Source organism: Rhincodon typus, chromosome 6 (assembly GCF_021869965.1).
Source record: "Rhincodon typus isolate 14 chromosome 6, sRhiTyp1.1, whole genome shotgun sequence".
Classification (NCBI taxonomy): Eukaryota; Metazoa; Chordata; class Chondrichthyes; order Orectolobiformes; family Rhincodontidae; genus Rhincodon; species Rhincodon typus.
This window is the reverse complement of record NC_063337.1, coordinates 104,164,360-104,184,329: the sequence shown is the minus strand read 5'-3', so window position 1 is coordinate 104,184,329 and position 19,970 is coordinate 104,164,360.

Sequence of the window (19,970 nt, the reverse complement as noted above, 5' to 3'; positions counted from 1 at the left end):
GTTCTGAGGAAGGGTCACCGCACCCGAAACGTTAACTCTGTTTTTCCCTTCACAGATGCTGCCAGACCTGCTGAGCTTTTCCAGCAACTTTGTTTTTGTTCATCATTTGTACCTGAGACTTTCACAGACTATTAATGCTTTTTTCTTTGAAAAGGACACTATTGACCTAAAATGGTTGCTGTGATTGTCTGACAAGCCCAAGTAAACCACTTAGATTAGACAACATTGGATGCCTAGGAATTACCATTTGAATCAAGAAGCACTGAAACTCAGTGAGATGTAAAGACATTTACACCTCTTGCTTTCTCCTAACTTGCATGATAACTTCATATATTGCAGATGTTGGACTGCCTGCAGAGTGTTCAGTTTGGAAAAGACAAAGGTTCAATGTTTCCCAGCATCTGAAAGACCTGGGTAATGGCAAGGAAGCTGGGAAAGCATGGTGAGCATGAAAAGAATTTGTCTACACATCACAATCAAAAAGTCAATTTTTTTACCTAAAAGGTTTCAATGGCTAGATGAGAATCACGCTTGTAAGTGCCAAGGGCTCTATCTGCATACATCAACATCTTATTATTAGCTAATCTCATCTCATTTATATGCAAGTTGTTATTCCCCAGATACTGATGAGAAACTAATTCCTGAATTGAAAGTCAGAGCAGTAACCTGGTAGCTGCGCCTCACCAGCACTTTCTCTGTGCTTCCATGTTGGCCAGTGTACACCAACACCTCAGGGTACGCTCCACAGGCAGGGTCCCACTTCCATGGCCCATCAATAAACCAGGCTTACCACATCATCAGAACCGATGGTGGCTGGGAAAACGTCAGCTTATATGCAGAAAAAAGGGGAGGAGAATGGGGTAGGGAGTAAATGATAGGATAGAGCCTAAAGAGAGAGAAGAGCAGTTGGACAGACAAAGAGTTGATAACAGTCAGGCTGGGAGGGTGAATAGTTGTTAATGGGGACTATTAGTGACTAATAACAGGGGGTGTGTAATGACAGACTGTGTGGTAATTTGGCCTGGTGTGTGCGATAGGGAGCTGGGACATGGGAGAGTTTAGGCCCTAAAATTATTGAACTCAATATTGAGTCTGGAGGGCTGCAGGGTCTCCAAGCGGAAAATGAGGTGTTGTTCTTCCAGCTTGCGTTGAGCTTCGCTAGAACACTGCAGCAAGCCAGGGACAGACATGTTAGCCAGGGAACAGGGTGGTGTGTTGCAGATTCTCCCACATCTCATGGTCTTCTGGTCGAAGCAAGTGCTGCTTGTTAGCACTGTTAATAACACGCTCAATCACTTCTGCACTGATTGAGAGGAGATCAAGGGTCAGTAATAAGCCAGGTAAAATTTGTGCTGCTTTTTGTGTAGAGGACATTCCTGTGTAATGTTCTACATTGTCAGGTGACTGTCTTTGTCCTTCCCATGGGCTGATGTAGGGGGAAGTGCCCGGTCTTCTTCCGATAGGTGATGACTAATTTGCTGTCTCTGTCCCTCCTGGTGATAAGCCTCATTTTGGAGGCTAGTAATCCATGCTGTGGCAGACACCTGTCTGATATTTCTCAGCTAATGGCAACAGGCTATTACTCGTGATGTCAGGATAGTGGTTGCCCACCTCCATTTGAAGGCTATTTGTCATTCCTTCCAAGACCAAGACTTTCCATTTCCCCAAACACTGCATTGACGATAGGGTACAGTGGTGCCTGACAAATCTTTGATTTCGCTTCAGTGGGACATTATGAGCTTGGCGTTTCATGCAACTATGAGCCAATGAAAACCTGAATATGAAGGTTACATCATCAACTCATCTTTTTCCTGTGGCTTTCACTACTTTTAAGCACAGCAACAATTTTGGGTGAATACATCATCGCCATCTTTTCCACCAATAACAAGACACACTGGCTTTGACTATTACTATTCATTTATTACATCCTGGCATTTCCTAACTAACAGCATTTCGGGAGCACCACCACACTTCAGTCTACAGTAGTTCGAAACAAATGTGCCACCACTTTTCCTGGATAATATGGATAGGCATAAATTGCAGTTTTACCATTTTGGTCTTATCGTGAGAACAAATAATCACCTAATAGACTCTGCAGGAACTTCACACCATCTTAATTTATCCAAAATGGATGTTCAAATAGAGTTTACAATGACGTCTCCAAAGATGTGCAGGTTAGGTGGATTAGCCATGGGAAATATAGGGGTTACAGGGATGGGGTGGGGCTAGGTGGGATTCTCTTCAGAGGGTCAGTGTGGATTCGATGGGCCAAATGGCCTGCTTGCACACTGTAGGGGTTCTATGAAATCTTCAAGAGAGACACACACTCCTTAGAAGCATGTTGAATAACAGGTGCAACGTTTTTGAGTTTCTGACCATTAATTTAGCAAATCCCACTGTCAGTACAGAATCGCTCCTGATTTGCCATCTAATCTATTTCAATAACTGAAGGAATCAATTTGGCATATTTCCAAATGTAATTCTTAATTCTGGATGGGCAAACTCCAAGTGTTCCCACAACATGAAGAAACATATTGAACTGAAGGTTGATCTACAAGTTGTGAAACCAGACAACTGTTAGAAAAATTGTAAGTCGGAGTGACATATATAATATTCTGTGTGGTTAAAAAAAGAGAAACTGAGCTAATCAGAAATAATCTAATCTGGAAATGATCCAAATCATCAACTCTATACCAACCAAAACAGATGTCGCATATTTTAATAGCAAATAAACATATTGAGGATGTGATTGCTACCTGTCTGTGATGCCAAGTTACACCTCCCAACAGAAAGTGTCACACACTACAGATGTCAGAATTGCTGTAGGCTCATGGCACAATGCCCATGGCAGATTTTTATAGATCTGTTTCAATCGGGTGCCTCTCTACCCCTTATAATTGATTATTACTCACAGAAAACTGCTGTAAAGCTTGTGGAACTTAATTCAGCAAATACTGGCCTATTTTCTCAAAATATTTTCTTCATCCAAATATCCCCAAGAAGTAATTATCAATGAGTAATGCGTCACTATTCTTGGTTTCGCAACAAACAAATAATTTACATTTATACTGCTTTTCAGATATCACAGAGCACTTCAGTATAAATGATTGACATAAATAGAATATTCATGTCATTTTGGTCAAAAGCGATTGCTGAAATATCCAATTTTTTTGGAAATTCTAGGGCATTTTCATTTTCATACTGCTGTCACTGGAAAGAAAATCATAAAAGAATTCCTGTGAAACAATTTAACAATGTCTTGAGAGATAACTTTCAGCAGAGTTTGTACATTGTGAAAAAGCACTGTAATCTGGCTTCTAACACTTAACACACACACTGGACGTCAAATGATTAAGAGATAAAATAGGGAAATTACACAGCCCACAGATTCAGCACTGAACCACTGATTGTCAGACAGAATAATGTGATAATAGTTCGTTAAACAAGGGCAATCACTCAGACTGTTGAATCCCAATCCAGACAGAATAAAAACCTGCATGATTACTGTTCAAGAAAAAATATTAGACAGGAACTCGCAACTCATCACATTCCAAGGTAATTGCAAGCCAAGACCAGACCATATTTATGTCTGATGAGGAAGAAAGTGATGATGGTTTGAGAATCGACATCCAGATAACGTTCAACCTGATTGTCCTAAGTGTTTGTCTAATAAAGGCTACAATGATAAATTTCAAGGAGATATAGATAATTAAATCTGAAGGACATTATCTTGTTTTGTACATCACAAAGACAGTGACCCAGATTTCCGATGGACAGACAGTTAAATTCCAACGTAGATGGGGACCCTGTGGAATCGACATTGTAACATACTCCGAAGGATTTGCCTGGGATATTGAATTTTCTGTTGGATAATTCCTCTATGATGGAACTCTCCATTTAAATCAGAGACTTTGAAGCATAGAATCATAGAATCAAACCGTACAGGAAAGGCCCTTTGGCCCATTGAGTCTGTACTACCAAAAATACATTACAACCTACATTACTCGCACTTGCCAATGCTAGGCCCATAGCCTTGACATTGTTATGATATTTTAAGTGCTCATCCAAGTAATTTTTTAAAGGTTGTGAGATTACTCACCTCAATCATGCTCCCACGCAGTACATTCCAGATTCCAACCACCGTCCGGGTAAAAAATAATCCTTTTCTAAGATCTCCTATAAACTTCCTTCCTTTCACTTTAAGCACAGGGGTTGTCCTCCCTGACTAACTGTTCCCATTCTGTTCAGAGGGCATTCCTCCAGGCTTTTTGCACACCCCCCTCCCCCAAATGAAAGACGACATCTCTTTTCCTGATTACCTCCATGATGAAGAACTCTAGCATTGTTCCTGAGAACAGCAGAAGTCTCTTGCTGCATGGGTGTGTGTGTGTGCCCCTTTGTTCTTGACCCTTCAACTAAGGAGAACAGCTGCTTCCTATCCACCCTATCCATGCCCCTCATTATCGTATACACTTCTATCAGATCCCGCTTCAACGTTCTCTGGTCCAAAGAAAATAACCGAAGTTTTTCCAGCCTCTCTTCATAGTTAAACTGTTCCATTCCAGGCAGCATCCTGGTGAATCTCCTCTACACCCCACTCCAGTGCAATCACATCCTTCTTATAATATGGTGACCAACACTGTACAAACTATTCCAGCTGTGGCCTTACCAAAGCTCTGTACAGCTCCAACATATCCTTCCTACTCTTGTAATTTATTTCATGATCAATAAAGATAAAAGTCCCATATACCTTCTTAACTACTTACTCTATTCTCCTGCCCTGCAGCTTTCAGGGATCTGTGACCAAGTATCCAAGATCTCTCTGTTCCTCTGAGCTTCCTGATTTCCTAGGGTATCCAACAATTCTGAAGAAATTAAGTAAAATAGTTACTCTGGAAAATGAGATTATTAAATACTTTAACTGTACAAAAAAAAACTGGATGATTTGCTCCTTGCTTATTCTCACACAGTTTTATCCGAGTGCCTGCCTGGTGGGAGCTGTAGGGACTGTCAATGGGCCTTACAGCAAACTGCATGTAGCTTATGGCTCTGAGGGTCTGGCTTCAGACTGTACCATGTCCACATGGACTGTGCCAGTCACAGTTCGTTGGCTGACAGGCATCAGAGAGGGCATCGATGAAGTGATAGTGGCGAGGGCAAGCATGCTGTCATCCTGAAAGAGAACAGCAGGTTGGTGATTCAGAGGGTTTCTCCCATTTCCAAAGCCTGGAAACTCAGGAAAATCTGCTTGAAGAATGCCACAAATGCCTGTGCAGCCATAATAGCACTGAGACCCACAGCGATGGTGGCACAATTTTAAGCCAGTGTGACAACAAGCATAGATCACTTGTGTTAGCACCAAGACATTGACTAGCTTCTGGTTGGGTCATGGCTGAGTCTGCAAATGTAGTCACAAAGGCACTCATCACTGTCATTGTGAGAAACCAGCACTCCATGCTTTGTGCAATGTTCTGTGCTGTGTTGGACCTATATTCCTTTTTGCTCCTTGATAATGACAAGATGTTCCTAGAAACACCAGGCATTATATCAAGCTTAAACATAAACAGAGATTGCTGGAGAAAATCAGTGGGTCTGGCAGCATCTGTGGAGAGAAAGCAGAGTTAACGTTTCAGGTCCAGTGACCCTTCTTCAGAACAGTCAGTAGTTGGTAAGAAAAGTCATGAGAAAGTAATTTCACTGAAACTTGATCACAAAGGTTCTTCTTGCACTGGTGATAGGTCCTCAGGATGCACTCCAGGGGTTGTCCTCCCCGGCTAATTCTGTTCAGAGGGCATTCCTCAAGGCTTTTTGTTCCACCTCTCCCCCTGCCCCCGACAATGAAAGATGACATCTCTTTTCCTAATTACCTCCATGATGAAAACCTCCAGTGTTGCTTCTGAAAACAGCAGAGGTCTCTCACTGCGCTGGTCTTCCATTCCCACTCTCTCCAATTGAAGCAATAAATATCCTCCCTCCTTTAATTCAGCGTAACTTTAATTCCATAGAAGCTGAGACTTGGAAATCAATGAAAGCAAACAAAGCAAACAATGAAAGCCCAGCTCAGTGAATGGTGAAATTTAAACCCAGTTATGAATCTGGAATTAAAAGCTAGTCTGAAAGCAATCATGCAACTGTTGATTATTGTAAAACCTCATCTGATTTACTAATATCTTGTCGGGAAGGAAATCTGGCATCCTTTCCTGGTCTGGCCTACGTATGACTCCAGATTCACAACAATGTGGTTAACTCTGAACTGCTTTCTGAAGTGGCCCAGTAAGCCATTCAGTTCAAGGACAATTAGGCATGGACAACAAATACTCGCCTTGTCATCAACACCTTTGGGTAGGTTAGGGCCTAGTTGTACTGTCACTAGACTGTTGATCCAGAGACCCAGGGAGTGTTCTGGGTTTGAAACCCAACATGGCAGATGGTGGAATTTGAATTCAATAAAAAGTCTGGAATGAAGGATCTAATGAAGACCCTGAAATCATTATCAATTGTCAGGAAAAACCCATCTGGTTCACTGATGTCCTTTGGGGAAGGAAATTGCTGTCCTTGCTTGGTCTGGCCTACATGTGACTCCAGACCCACAGCAATGCAGTTGACTCTGAATTGCCCTAGGGGTAATTAGGAATGGGCAATAAATGCTAGGAACACTCACATCCCCGAAGGAATTTAAAAAAAAAACCCACATCCAATCAAACTATAAACAAGAATATCCCCAGTATGGTACACAGTTTTGGTCCCTTTAACCTAAGCAGGGATATACTCACATTGAAGGCAATTCAGACAATGTTCAGTAGGTTGATTCCTGGGAAAAAGATGTTTGTCTTAGGAAGAAATATTGCACAAGTTGGTCCTGCACTCTTTGGAGTTTAGAAGAATGAGAATTGATCGCATTGAGACATGTAAGATTTTGAAGGGCTTCACAGTGTTAGTGCTGAAAAGATGTTTCCTCTTGTGGGAGAATTTGCAGGTCATAGTTTAAAAAAAAAGGATCTCCCATTTAGTAAAGAAATAAAGAGGAATTGATTTTGTCAGAGTGTCAGGCATCTTTAAAATTCTCTTCCACAAAGGGTAGCAAATGTTGATCATTGAGTATATTCAAGGCTGAGCTACACAGGTTCTAATATACCAGCCATTCAATAGTTATGAAGGGGAAGGTAAGAAAAGAGGAGTCTTGGCCACAATCAGTTGAGCTGTGATTGAAGAACATAATTACCCACTATTGCTCCTATTTCTTTTGACTTTATAATCTTACAAACCTTCCCTTTCAGAGGTACAGACATCATTAGGAGCTAGAGGCAAGCTGGTATCCATGTTAGCCTCTCACTCTGTTACTCTCCTTGTTATGTGTGCAGCTAAACAACAGCGCCAGGAGCAATGAGCTTTAAGCAGCTATCACAGAAAACAAATCTGTATTCAATAAGAATGGTCTCAATGAGTGTTTAGCCCATTAAATCACAGAATGATATAGCACAGGTATCATGCCCTGCCCAGCCTCCACTGGTCTTTCTGCATAGCCTGATAATTGTTTGTCCTTTGTGCATTTATTCAGGTTGTCTTTCATCACCCTTTCAGGTGGAATGTGCCAGCTCACAACAAACGACAGCATAAACATCCTCATCTTTGGTTCTTTTGCCAACTAACTTAAGTCTGTGCGGCCACCCCACTCTCCCAAATTTATTGACTATATTTTCACAGGAAGATTTTCTCTTTATTTGCTCTGTCAAATCTCCATGGAACTTGAAGAATCTGAGTTTCTCCTGTCTCTCCAAGTAACTGACATCCTTCATTCTGGTAGTAATCTAATAGGTCTCTACTGCTCTCCTTCCCAGTCCTCAATAATCCAATTTTGTGCCCTGGATTGAACACAATATTCCAGATGATGTTTTTTCAGCTTTCTATTCCTGTAATAATGAAATGAACAAGGATAAGCAAATGCTTTTTTAATGATCTTCTCAACTTGCCCAGTCACTTTCAAAGATTTGTGTATATTCAGCCCCACTAGAGCTAGAAACCTATTCAGTATGTCAGAAATATTTGTACAATAAAATCATTTGTGGGCTCAGCTAATTCATTGAGATGAAAATCCACAATATGCTTTCAAGGAAGTATTATAGCACATCAAAAATAAGCATGAGAGAATAACTAGTGCTAAATCTTACATACAGCAGAGTACAGAGTTAATTCTTTTAGTTTTTCATGATTAATGTAAATGAACTGCATCATTTGTAGGTATCTTCTATAACTGAGAATCCAAAAAGGTGTATGTATGTGAATGAAAGAGTGTTTCACTGCATTTATGCGACAGGATTCCAAAACTTCTTTTTGCATTTGGAGTCTACGAGAATAGGTTTAGTTCCTGGGTGGTGCTGTTGGCAACTTGAAAGAAACGGTTGGTTGCAGCCAAACTGTCGGTCCACTATTCATAACTCATCCCTTCATTGTAATCAATATGTTAGTGATTGGAACCGGGGCCAGGAGGATCTCATTGGCTATGCGACACTTGATTGGGGTTGTTAACTTGGGCCAATCAGGGAGCCCTGGCTGACTGATATAAACAGGAGATTCACAAGGGCTCCTCAGTCAAGGACTGGCTGTGAGCTAGCTGGTCATGGCCAATGTACTGTGCACATGTAAATAAAGGGTGACTTGGTGATGGGATACCAGCCTCTATGCAGTTATTTCAGAATATGACATTGGAATCAATTAAAATCATACAGAAAATCTTTGGATCCTCAGAGCAGCAAATGGAAGGAGACAGAAAGAAGCAGAACTAGAGGGTGGAGAGAATGGGAAAAATAAACAAAATTGAGATGAAAAAGATAAACACAAGTGATATGCTGAAGCAACACAAACTGTAGATGGAAAGAGGAAGTACCACCTGAACAAACGTTCTCAGGAAGGGTCACTGGATCTGAAACATTAACTCTGATTTCTTTCTATAGATGCTGCCAGACCTGCTGAGCTTTTCCAGCAATTTCTGTTTTTGCTTCTATTTCTGATGTTCAGCACCTGCAGTTCTTTCAACTTTTTGTTTAGCACAAACTGGGGATGAGTGTCGAGAGAAAGAAAGAGAGAAATCTGATCTGGAGCAGAGGGTGAGTACAAGGAGAATAGAAAATAGAGTGAAGGAGAGTTCAGCTCAGTCTGTAGGGAGTGTTGTTATTTGAAATACTTTGTCCCAGGAGGCAGGCAGCATTAATGCTTCTCTCTGAGGACTGAGCTTAACCTTTCTGATGCTGTGATGTGGGTACGAGGTAATTCAATTAGATTCAGTTTGAGTTTGATTAATAGGGCAGAATTTTTCACTCCTTGGAGCATCACAGGCAATTGCCATAAAAATTGGATAAAAATGTTGGAAATACCAAAAATAAAAATTTCATTGTTGAGAAAATATTTTGCGAATTCCCTCTTAAGCTTTAATCAGCAACTTCAGAATCTTACTATGAAGTGGCGACCAGCTTAGTGCCATGCGTTTGCACCTTATTAATTGAGCAACTCACCAAATTTTGATCCCATTTTCCAATCTCCTCTCCTTCCCTGAGAAATTAGATGGCTTCAATTCCTATATGAAACTGAGAGTAGTCTTTTGGAGGTATAGTTCATTGCTTGTCATAGCCTTCATCGCAATCATCCTCCACCCTTCATTTACATAAGATGGCATCAGAATACCACTAGCCTCACCACAACATCATGCCTTCTCTAGGGAATCCTACTTTCACGTTTCTACCACTTACATGTCCTTGCCCACCTGTTCCGGAGATGTGCAACAACATTACTGAGCAGGTTGATTAGAAAATGGATTTAAAAGAGCCTCAAAGCTTGGAGGCCTGGGCTCAAGTCCAAAGTGTGTAAGACTGAACAGAGTGTCAAGTAAATGATACAGGTTCTAAGGGCTCTTGTGGTGCAGTGTTAGTTCCCAGGCCAAGGTGACCCAGGTTTAAGGTCCCACCTGCTCCAGTTGTGATTATTAACATCTCTAAGAAGGTTGATTAGGAAAATATCCGAAAAAATAAAATCAGCGCAGGCCTTATTGACTATTAGGGAATCATAGAGACATCGCATGATGTTAAGTTTGGGTAGTTTTTAATGTTGCAGTTGGTATATGATAGTGACTTCTCTCATGATAGGGAGTGGGTTTGAGAGGAATCTGTTTGAGATCCTTCCGGAACACTTTCAGAATGTGTATACACTGGAAAATTGCTTGAACATTCTGTAAGAGGCAATAATTTATGCAGTCTTTTTTGGCAGGTCACTCTACTATGAGGGAGACTAGAAATGTGAGTGCTCATTCTACATATCCCAGTCTTGAATTACTACGCCCTCGCTCAGACAACACATAGACAGTGTGTGCTGTGCCCTCCAGAGATGAGTGGAATCATAATTGATTCGGTATTCTTTTTCACATTATAAATGTGGAAGGTTGGTCCAGGTCAGGCCCCGGTACAATTCCACATTGTATTCAACCTCAGTGCTCATTAAATACAATACCAATTTCAAGGATCCCTGATGTCTGGTGCTATCTGCAGTTAAGGGCTCGGTTGTTGGAAGAGATGAGTAATAGTTGGTCAGTGAAACTTCTTCCAACTTGGGCTGTGAGCTGAGTCTGCTCATTTCTGACATGTGTGCACCTTAACCGGCTTACAAAGCAAAAAAGGTACAAGAGCACACATTTTAAAAGAATAATTGCGCATATATTTCTAAAAGTGTGTGGTTACTTGCAATGGTACATGATCCATGCCATGTTATTTAAATAACTCACTCATTCTTCTTTCTTCTTTTGAACAAGAGTTAACATTTCAGGGGTGCAGCAAAGCAGTGGCAGGAGGTGCATAATTCCAGCTTACTTACCAGTTGCAATGATACCCTTGAGGGTTAAAGACCATATCGACTAAGACTATGCCAAACTGGAGTGTTCAGTAAGCAACATTGAAGTAAAATAAACCATTGATTGTTGGAACTACCTATTTGGTTCACTCATGTCCTTTGCGGCAGCACTCTATTTAATCTTGGTCGGTTTTGCTTACATTTGTTTCCAGACTCACAACAATGTTTTTGACTCTTAATTTTTTCTGAAATAACCCAGCACACCGCTCATGAACAATTAGGAACAGGCAACAAAAACTGGCCTTGCCAGCAATGCCCACATTCTATTAAAGAATAAAGAATAAGTAAATAAAAGGTCCTTACAGCTCCAACATTGTGTCCAAGGTAGCAATGGTGTTGTGTACTCCATAATCCAGACAAACATTATCTTGTAGAAGATTGAATAAGAACTAATCAGGATCGGAATGAAATCAAGAATGAAGGAAAATGATTTATTTATGGATGAACGCATCACCAGCGTTATTGAAATGACAGGATAGGGCATTGTTGTTGGGTTTTTGAATACGTTTGAAAGTACACTAGCGTTCACTGTGCAAGGACAGTGCAATCATGATCTGCTGCTTGTAAGATATCAATCATCTTACTGGACATAAGGACAAATGTGTTGGGTTTTGTCTTCCCAAAAATGAGATATTTACGTCAAAGCTGTCAAAACTTGCTGCGTGATCACCTTGGTTTTTGGCACAGTGCTTGTCGACATATTCTTTTAGATGTCATAACAATTGATGCCTTCAGCAGAATTAGATTGAAAGCAAACAGACAATAATATTGTGTCTTGCCATCTCTGTGAAAGTCATCTTGAATATCAGGCTGTAAAACACCAATTCGTACAGTGGAAGTAGGCCATTCAGCCCAGACTAGTTCATGTCAGTTTCTGTGTTTGTAAGACACTGATTGCCTGGATTAGTTCAAACTTGCCAGGTTTTACCTTTCGCTAATGTAATATGTCATTCAATAACAATATGGAGAATGTGGGTGTTAGTGTGCTACAGATGGGCAACAAATGATACATTTCCACAGGGTTTGTCCAATTTATTTTTTGTAACTTTAACACAAGACACAGAGACCCCAGCTCTTCTGCCAAAGTTATATCGGATGAGCAAGGAAAGACCATATAAGCTCACTTCTAGTAATTTATAACAAAGATTTTTCCTGTACTCATTTGCTCTTCTTGTGCTTCATGATGTATTCTTCTAGAAGACATCCCCTGGCGTCTGACGCTAATTATGTCCTTCTGGACCCCAAGCAAGAATTGTTGGCCAATCAGTCTGAGAATGCGGTTCCTCCCAGGGGTGCAATGTTAGTCCCTGAAATGATTGGCAGGTTGCTCTGGTGTTATATAGTATTTGACCTGCAACAAGTGATTTGACAGTAAAGTCAATTGTACACATGTTATAACACATGTTAAACCTGCCTTATGTTTAATTATGAGTATGCTTCTCAACTTCTCACAGATTTAATTTTCAAAATTGTAATTCTGCGAAAGGTTTACCTTTGTTTAAACTTCAACTGTCCTTGTCCAGTTTAATAAAGGAAAGCCTAATCAGATATTGTTACAATCGACCTGCAGGTTAACCACGATCATTACAGATGACTACGGTATAAATTCGGAATAAAATTTTGGAACATCTTGTGGCTCAAGGTTGGCTAAAATATCAATTATATATGGGACAGCATTTTGTCTCCAGTGGCTTACAATATGAGAGCATATTGAAAGATGAAGATGATACGAAAATGCCCAAGAGTAATGCTTGAATGATACTACATCTTTTCAGCCCAAAGGCATACTCCACCCTTGATGCACTCTGATCAATGCCCTGTTCCACAACATATGCGGAGAGAATTCATAAACTTTCTCCCAGATAAACGTATCGAGGGATAGAGAACAATTGAGGGTTCAAATCAGATATGAATTAATTTAAAGGTGAATCATGTTCAACAGATTGGAAAAATATTCTGAGAGATATAGGAAATAGGCCATTTAGTGCTTTGAGTCTGATCTAGCATTAGATTAGATCAGCATTGGTCTGTGACCTCACTCAGTGCATGTCTTTGACCCATCTCTGTTAACACTTTCAGTATTTAACCAAAATCTATCATTTACAGTTTTAAAATTAACAGTTGCAATTGACAATTTAGGATGAGTAGCCATTTGCAGAAGAGTGTTTTAGATTTCTATACCTATTTGTGATTGAAACATAGAGTCATGGAGTCACAGAGTCATACAGCATGGAAACAGAACCTTCGGTCCAACCAGTCCATGCCGAACAATCCTAAACTAAACTAGTCCCACCCTGCCTGCTCCTGGCCCATATCCCTCCAAACCTTTCCCATTCATGTACTTATCCAAATGTCTTTTAAAAATTGTAATTGTATCCACATCCACCACTTCCTCAGGAAGTTCATTCCATATATGAACTCCGCCTCTATGTAAAAAATTTGCCCCACGTGTTTTTTAAATCTTTCGCCTCCTCCCTTAAAAATGTGTCCCCTTGTCTTGAAATCTCCCATCCTATGGAAAAGGCAATCACCATTAACTCTATCTCTACCCCTTATTATTTTATAAAGTGTGACATAGCTTCTCGCTCAATGGCTATTCTTAGAGTAAAAGTAAAATGATTAACCTTTTACTCTATATCTTCCACAGGTTCTTCTATGGTATCCTTTTTAACAATTAACATACAACCATGAAGATCTAATTCTTTACACTCATGCCACCCTTCTTCCTCCCCACCCACAAGTTGCTTTCGTTTGAGACATAGGACTCCAACAGCATTCACAGTTCTCTTGTAAAGGATGTCTGATGTTTCCTATTCAGTATTTGTGGTCTGTGGGCTGAATGGAAAATTTACTGCCCCATGTAGTTACGAATCTTTTTCCATTAGAACATCCTTCCTTTGCATGTGTTCTTTATCAATAAGAAAGGCTTGCTTCCCAATGGCATCCTTTGCAAACTTGAATGAATATTTCTTTCCTCTCAGAAGTATCACTATCAATCAAAATATCATCACACGTGGATTGTAACAGAAAGTTTACATCAGTTGACAGTTCACTTATATTTCTTTGCTATGTCAGTTGCATGAGAACATTAGCAGTCTCCGTGCAGGGTTTTTGGAAACCTTCTACAAGCTTTACCTTTTTTGCCCTCTGATACTTTAGTAAATTATATATCCATATCCAAATTGGATTTTTAGGTTAGCACTTTTATTTCAAGATAATTAGACCTGTCCAATTTGTGTTGAACTTTAATCTGCTTGTACTTCTTTTGTTGTTCGACTTTAAGCTTCACATTGCATTCTGTGTCTGGGGAAGCTCTGTAATTTGGTCTTCTTTCCCTTTTTTGAAAGAAGCCCTGAAGGCTTCCACAGATTGTCAATGGGTCTCAGTTACAGATTCCACTCAGCTTTTTCAGAGATTAGCAATATTTGAACCTTGAATATCAGCATGATCTCATTTGGACTGAAGCAGATCCTTTCCCCTGGATGAAGCTTTATTACCTTCCTGCCACCATCGAACTACCACTTCTTTCAGGAATAGCACCTCTGGAAACTTGGGAGCATCTACTTCTTGACAGTTGTAGCCTCATACTGTTTGGAGACTTACTTGCTGTAGATTTCCTAATGCTGCTTTGCCAAACCATTTAAAAATGGCCTAACATGTGGCACATGTGGCATTTGTCATTTCTGGGTCAGCAGGGCTGTCATCGATATGGAACTTTCCTGCCATAACATAGTCAAGAAGCAATTCTGGACTGGATTCATCTTGCCCATGTATCTGCTGTCCTTCTGGCAAGTAAGTAGCTTTCAGATTTACAAAGTGACACAGACAGTATCAGTGGGCTAAACAAATATCTGCCTCCAAAAGTAAAAAGCCAGTTCTGTTTGCAAACTACAGTTTTTCTGAGATAATAAAAGGTCATCTTTAAACTATATCATTTCTGATAGAGCTTCATCCTGTAACCTCAGTACAATGCAGTTCTGTACATGCTCTTCATTCAAGACTCTATAGTGACAAGATTCTGCAAAGCACTATTAATAATTTACAAAAGAATCAAAGGTTTCTCCTTGTTCCTGACCATGCCAATTAAATTTTGTCCAGTCTAGAACTGGGTTTCATCTTAAACTGCAGTAAGAGTTGGCAATAGTAATTACATTGTTGCATATTGCAACTAATTCTTCTATGCCTTGTTTGGCAAATATTCCCTGCTCATTGTAGCATTAAAATAACTTAGTCTTTCTCTGGCTTTGGATTAAGATTGGAAGCAATAAGGTGTTTGCTAAATCACTGGTGACATTGTAACCAGCGACCTGATTCTAGTCCTCTGTTACGGTGAGACGGTCTGAAAAAGACAAGCTGTTTCCATTATTTGTGGATTTGCTCCATGGACAATGATAACTGAAATGCTTCTTTTCTTTTCCCAAGCTTCTTTATCTTCTGTGTGAGCTTTCCCACTGCAAGACATAAAACAAACATTTATTTTATTCATACATGGGATATAGGCATTTATTGCCTATCCTGAATGGCCAAGAGGGCAGTTAAGAGTCGATCACATCACCATGGGTCTGGAATCATATATAAGTCAAACCAATTATGAATGGTTAATTTTGTTCCCTAAAAAACATTATTGAATGGGTCTTCTTTCTTGTGTGGGTCTCCCTTACTGTTTCTGACCTACAGTACTGCTCAATAATCTTTGCTGTTGTTTGCTAGATTCTCCATTGTGGGCTTTTACTATACTTTTTAGCTTCTGCTCATGCTCTTTCCCTCTGCAGTTCGGTCCATAGACACATGTTGAAGCTTCTCCCTCAGTGCTTCCAGTCTGTAGTAAATTTCCCTTCAGGTTTATTCCTTGCTTCTGTGTTAGGATTCCTGGCCTTGTGTTTCACCTGTAGCACTGTACTGTCTATGGATTTCACTTCAGCCACTTGCCTCCTAGTCCATGGGTCTGGTCACTACAACAACCATGGAGTAAGTTCAGATCTATATTCTTGTAATTGATCATTAGGAAGCTTTGTAAAATGTAAATAACACACTGAGGCTGTTCAGAAACAAACACCCTTGGGGTCACCTGGCGAAATCTCCAGGATCAACGGACTCTACTGTTGAGAGGGTATCCCTCCAGCCCAGCTGCAGAACCTGGCATGTCTGGACTGGCACATCTTGAATGGTAATGTTAGTGGATGAGGTGCATGTAGCTAGTGTCCATGGATCATACCCTGAGATGATGTTGCACAAACAGGCTGGCCACAGTAAGTGGTGCACTGAAGTCAGCAGGTCCATACTCTGATTTCCATGTTGACAATTCCCTGAGGAAGGGTCATCTACCCAAAAAGTTAATTCTGATTTCTCTCCACGGATGCTGCAAGACCTGCTGAGTTAGAACATAGGACATAGAACATAGAACATTGAACAATACAACTTAGGAACTGGTCCTATGGCCTACGATGTTGTGCCAAACATAACGTCAAATTAAACTAATCCCTTCTGCCTTCCTTTGGTCCATATCCCTTCAGTCCTTGCATATTCACGTACTTATCTAAAAGCCCCTTAAAAGCTCCTCTCGTATCTGCACCCACCATCGCCCCTTGGCAGCACGTTCCAGACTGCTTCCACTCTATGTGTCAAAAACTTGCCACTCACATCTCTCGTGAATTTTCCCCTCTCACCTTAAATGCATGCCTCCTAGTTTTAGACATTTCAACTCTGGAAAAAAGATTCTGACCGTCAGCCCTGTCTATGCATCTCATGACTTTAGACTTCTATTAAATCTCCCCTCAGCCTCTGTCATTCCAGAAAATAACAACTCGAGTTTGTCTAGCCTCTCCCTATAGCTCATACCCTCTGATCCAGACAGCATCCTGGTAAACTTATTCTGCATCTCACCAAAGCCTCCACATCTTTCAGCTTTTCCAGCAATTTCTGTTTTTGATTCTCAGCATCCAGTTTGTTTTGTGCATTTGGTCAGGCAAGAAGATGCATATAAATGAGGAAAGATATGCCATTAATAAGGTGGCTAAAAAGCAAGCAATAATCTTCCTTAAGAGGCAGCTCACCACTGTCTATCAAGAAAATAACCTTGAAGACTGATTGAAGCAGAAAAGATGCAATGAGTTGCTTCCAACATTGAGGTGGTCATTGCCATCCTGTTCAGACCCCTTAGAGACTCCACTCTATTGCCTTTGATTTGAATCAATGCTTGTTCTCTATAAACTCCATCTAGCAGAGAACAACAGAATTTCAAAAAGAAATTTGGAGCAAAACTACCTTCCCAAAATGATTGAAAATAGATGAAAATTGAATGCCAGATAATGCCAGACCTGCTGAGTTTTTCTAACCTTTTTTCTGTTTCTAGGCCTTTCGTTGTGTCAAATTCTCCTCCACAGGACTAATTCAGCAAAGAAAAAACATTAGTGACACAGCTAACCAGGACATCAAATCTGAATGTGTTGTTGCCGTGCCTTTGTTCTCTCTAGCATCATTCGTGGGTTCGAGCTGGTAAAAGTTAGCCCTGTATGTCAAAGGTCAAATACACACGCTACAAATGTGTTGAGTTTGAGTAAAGTTACAATGTTCAGGAAAATTACATGACTCAGTTATATGACATCTTGAACAATCTGTATGTCAGAATGTCATCTCTGAGATTCTGTAATCAGTTGAAAGTTTTTTCAAGGAACATGCTGGTGTTTGTGTTCCAGTAACATTGTAGCTTATAAGGCTGACCCTGTGAAGGTAAGGACCATTGAAACTTCTATCATATTCTACAGATAAGGATATCTGTCATGACTCAGTGTTAGCTCTCTTAGATGTTAGTGAGTTGTTGGCTCAAGTTCCACACCAGAAACTTCAAGAAAGAGTCAAAACTGACAATTTAAAGCGGCATTGAGGGTGTGCTATGTTTTTGGAGATGCCATCTTCCAGATGAGATGCAAAAAAAAGGATTTGCCAATTCTCTCAGTGCGATATGAAAAATTTTATGGCCCTATTTGCAATGGAAGAGAGTTCTGGATGTAACTTTTGGTATAACCCTCAATCAACATCATAAAAACTAGATGACCTGTGTTATAACAGAGAGGAGAAGGCCATCATTATCACCTTGTTTGCATATCATGTGATGCCTGAGTATCAACCTGATAGTTTGTAGTTATGGTGCAATGTTGCCAACAATCCTCATTTCTATGACAGTGTAAGCGTCTACTCAATAGTGTGTGGTGCAATATGGATGACAAAGAAGTCTCAACAGCAGCTGATCCTGTCAGGGAGATGGCAGTAGATGACCTGTCCAGACAAAGACTACAAAAGTTATATCTTGGATGGATATTCTATTTCTCTCTGAAGAAAATCATCAAAAGGTTCTGATGGACAGAACATCTCTAAGCCTGGGGAGTGTGTGGATGCAGCTGCTCCAAGGGTATCATACATATGTACACAATCTCCTATCCACAGTCATAGACAATGTGGATATTGATTGAATGGAATCCTTTTCTGTTCATGAAGTCCCCTAACTTCCTGCTGCTGCTTCGATTGCCACTTGAGTGTAAACTACAACTCATTGCACTTTGCAGAATCTAGAAAATGAAGTAAAACCTTTGAGTCTTCTGGCTTGAACTGCATTGTCCATGTAAGTCTGAGTCTGAACATTGCATCTATCACAGCATTGACACAATGATGTTTTGCTGACTGCAAAGGTCTCCAGCTAATGTCTGGAAGGTCCAAGTGCAGAAAATTTGAAGCCTTTATTAACATCAATTTGACAAATATAAAGAGGTCACCCCCCCAGACTGTTGGGAGTTTTCGCCACATATCACACAATGATGTGACTATGTCTCTGGAGACAGGAATCTTTGAAGGCAATAACATTCTGAAATCAAAAACAGACATTGCTGGAAAAGCTCAACAGGTTTGGCAGCATCTGTGAAGAAAAAATCAGAGTTAGCATTTCGGACCCTTCCTCAGAACGGACCTGGAACTGAAACATTAACTCTGATTTTTTTCTTCACGGATGCTGCCAGACCTGCTGAGCTTTTCCAGCAACTTCTGTTTTTGTTCCTGATTTACAGCATCCACAGTTCTTTTGGTTTTTGATATTCTGAAATCTGCAGACAATTCATCCATAGCTGGTACACACTTTTATCAAGACAGTGTCATCTCCTTTCTCTGAGAACCTGCTTCCGCTGCTGTTTGATTTGCTGCAGACCTGCCTGCAGTAACAGGTCCCTCACCAGTTAGGACTTATCCCTGGGTAGCTGCCTTACTCCATCTCCTTCCCTATTCTTCTTCGCTGGAACTGGCGATTTCTCCAGCATGTGTGATGACTACAAAGAACAGGGAGCTCTGGGTAATATAATGGAGAGCTCAAAGATGACTATCACCCTGTCTACAAGTCTCCCTCTTTCCTTCTGAAAGGTTCAGAAATACATATCTATGATTGAAAAACAACAGCAAACGCTCTGAACAACACCAGCAGACCCTTCTTCCCTAATCCCAATAGCAGTCATTTTTCTCCCATACATCTCCCATACCTGGCATGAATCACTTCCTAGTACTCAGTGAATAATAGAGTTGGCCACATATAATCTCAGCCTTGTTAACAAGCTGAATTGCTGGTTAATTAGTTTTCTTCATGAATGGTTCTGGCTGCCAATTTTTGTCCCCTTACTCTTCTGTATTATCTCAGACTGGCACGAGAATATTGCATTGGCAACCTGACATCACTGTGATAAATTTTTCGACGGAGCAAGGACGGTAGTGCAACTGCTGTAGCAATATAAATTCCAGGGCAATCACATACTTTGAGGTGGATTTGTGAGTTGATCTATATTGCCCCTCTTCTGGGCCAGGGACACATCAACCCTGCCTCATGATCTGATAGCAACTTGCAGCAAATTAGATACACTCAAAAAGCTGTTCATAGTCTGATAAAGGCAGTACGGATGTTGGCACCCACAGTCAGTACTGATGTTGAGCACCCACAGTCAGTACGGATGTTGGCACCCACAGTCAGTACTGATGTTGGCACCCACAGTCAGTACTGATGTTGAGCACCCACAGTCAGTACTGATGTTGGCACCCACAGTCAG